Source organism: Scatophagus argus, chromosome 6 (genome assembly GCF_020382885.2).
Source record: "Scatophagus argus isolate fScaArg1 chromosome 6, fScaArg1.pri, whole genome shotgun sequence".
NCBI classification, from domain to species: Eukaryota; Metazoa; Chordata; class Actinopteri; family Scatophagidae; genus Scatophagus; species Scatophagus argus.
The window spans coordinates 18,938,740-18,942,222 of record NC_058498.1 but is presented as its reverse complement, the minus strand read 5'-3'; positions in this window follow the sequence as shown (position 1 = coordinate 18,942,222).

Below are 3,483 nucleotides of genomic sequence, written 5' to 3'. Positions count from 1 at the left end.
ATGCTCACCCATGTTCTTGTGCAGTCATATGGCATGTGGATACATATGTTATCAATCTGTTAGGCTTCTTCTCAGAAAGGAAAGGTTTTCCACAGCAATTATACTGGAATCTCTAACAAAGTCCAGTAGAGCAGAACGGGGTTAAGTTGCTGCTGACACATACCATCTGTCAAATGACACTTCATTTTCCACATTCAAGTGCGTCAAAATTTAGTCTAATTAGCTGTATTACGCGATCATGTTGCATATTCTGATGTAATATTTGCATTTTTTTATTTGCGACTGGTGTGTGGTGAAAACTGTGTAATTCCTGAATGTAAACTGAGGAAAAACAGCCTCTTTTAACATGACCACCATGCATGTCTAAGTTTATCCAAAGGGGTTTTGATCATCTTTTAAAAGCCCAAGGGTTGAGGAATTTCTCAGCCCACAGAGGAGGACGTAATTCATCCAACTTGTGTTAAAATGTCAACATCATCAATAAGGTTTTCCCATGCCAAAGGGAACTAGCGTTTGAACTTCTTACCCAAGTTTGGTCACTAATAAGGCAGACACATCAGCTTTATGTAAAGTAATAAAAGAGAGCAAGTGGATGCTCTGTACAGTGTGTGATGGTGAAGGACACACACCCAGCACACTGAAAGAGGTAGAGCGCTATGTAATGCCTTGGCCTCTCTGTGACAGCCCCATGCCAGCTCTGTTCTGCTCTGCTGCTGCCAAACAAGACCACAACATGGGCCTCTCTCTGCCTCTGCAGCAGGCCCTCTACTATTACAGCCACGCATGGCTGACCCCAGGCCTACCAGCTGTTCACATGCACCGTAAATCCAGTTTGGTGCTGTTTTTTTCACAGCTGACCTCAGACCAGCTGTACTGTCGCTGTCAATAAAAGACTCCACTTTACAGGACACTGAGGGGAAACATGCATGCCACTATAATGATAACATCAGTGAAATGATTGCCCTAAATTACTGCCTCTTTACTCATTTAACTCACGTTAAGTACCAGTCATTGACTACAAGAGTATTCTTCTTCTTCCTTTTTTTTTCTTTTTTTTAAAAAAAATCCTTTCTTTTTTCATTCTTGTCGGGATTGCATGAAATCTTCTAAGAAAAGGTCACGTTACAAATCTTAGAAATGTAGTTTTTTTCTTTTTTTAAACCATGCAAGTTTTATATACATATGTTAATTACTGAATATCATTATGTGGACATACAGTTTAAATGGTGAGCATGTGCATGATTACAGTGTAGCTCTTGGATTAAACACTGTTTTTTTTTGTGTGTGAAGAAGGCAATAAACACTTGAGATGACAGAAAGTGTCACTCAAGGCTTTTCTTTCCTGGGATGAAAAATGTTGTGTTGGAGAAAATGACACCTCTCGTCTAGGCCAGAATCACTAACCATGATGGTTCAATTTTGCTTTGAAATACACAGCAGTTTACATCCATGTCTGCCCAGAATCACATACATAGTGACTGATAAAGGGCTTCGTCAGTGGTGTAACGACAATCACCTGGAGATAAATATCATCAAAACCAATGAGCTTGTAGTGGACTACAATGAGACTACAATGACTACAAGGTAGGTACCAAAGTACATAAAATTCATAATTAAGTACAGTACTTGACTAAAGGTACTTAGTTACAGTTCACCACTGACTGCCTTCATTGTGTACACTTTTTAGATTTTCTTGTGGAAAGCAAACGGATCATTTTCAGGAGCAAAAACAATCCATCAACCAACGGTTGCAAAACATCAGAAGTTTAGGATTAACAGTCAAGACAAACCAAATTTATGTTTGCAATGAGCTTTTTATTTAAAAGCACATGTATTAGAGCTAAGTACATTTAGCAGAAAAAACAGCATTGCATCTATGTCTTTTGTACAAAAAACAAGACAATACAAAAATACTAATATTGAATTTTAATACAATTGTGGGTGTATTTGTTTTTGAATGCATATTACAAACGTAACTATTACAATCTACAATAGTTTTGTTATCTAGATACAAAAATCTGTCAATCTATGCTTTTTAAGCAGCATTTTGTAAAGAACACAGGTCTGTAATCATAGTGGATATATCTAAACATGTTAAGAAACAATATCTTACAGAGTTAATTTTAGTGATCTATACATTATTTATATATTTATAAAAAGAGTGTGGAAAACGGCTTTGTGAAATGATAGGACGGACTATACGATGAGAAAGATGTGCAACATGGCGGAGTGTGTTGTTGGAGGAGGATTTCTGAGTAGGCTGTAAATAAAAAGGGCTTCTGTATCTGTACAACTGTTAGTGATTATACAGGACAGGCTATGAACATACAAGGTTAAAGATGCTTCTTAGCAGAGAATAAAAATATTAGATCCACAGTTTTTATAACATTCACCTACTTGCTCACTCTCTGACACGCAGTGGCACACACATGCACACGCACACACACACACACACATGCACACACACACGCACACTTGGCACAGCTGACAGTGTCTGTTTTTCATGACACACACATAGTTTATCAAGAGGGGGTTTCTTTTCACAGGGCACAGCGCTCATACATTACACTACATACAGTATGTACACACATTCAAAGACACGCAAGGTGTACATCTACAAGCACAAGCATACCCACACAAGCACAAGAGTGTACAGGACACACACACACACACAAATAATCATCCATTGCCATTGAGTGACTGGGTGGGTGAGAGCCCCTCCCTACCAGCGGAAAGAGCCCAAATCATCCCAAAATAATGTGCCAGCTTAGCTGTAAATCATCACCCTATTTCCAAGGTGACAGACTGCACCCCTTCACTCTGCCTACCCATCCACTTCCTGTTTAGAAGGGCAGACATATGGCCCCAACACCAGGAAGTGGCATGGCACAGCCACACCTCTTACACAGGTGCTGGGAGGCTGGGAGGTTTGCCTCCCTCCTTCCACACAAAATGTCCCCCCTTTACTACATCTAACCCTCAAGAAATGCAACATCCCGGGTTTTGGCTGCTCTGAAAGTCCACTGTAAAAGCTTGATGTGCTGATCTGGAGACAGAGGGCATATGAGGTCGGAGGGCTTCACTTCCTTTGTTAAAGACACAGTTCATTGGGACTGACGTATTATCAGTGAATCTGTCAGTCTGTTATAAAGGCCTAAGAAGATCAGTACATGACCTTCACAGTGGCCTGACTGATACGGGTTATTGTTATTAAAACCCTGCTATGCTAACTTTATCCTGCCTGAGTGTGGACATTTGTGAAAACACCACATCAGGCTCGGTCGGCTTCTAGGAGTTCATATTTCTGTCTCATGGATGTCAGCTTCATCAAGTTTTCCTTCAGTCAGACATGTCAGGCAGCAAGTGGTGATAATGGACAATGAACTTAAAAACAGTGCTATAAGTTATATTTTCTATACTGTTAATATTTCTATGCTGCTAGTTATTGCAGTAATATCCTTCCCGTAGCTAAGGAAGTTGTTG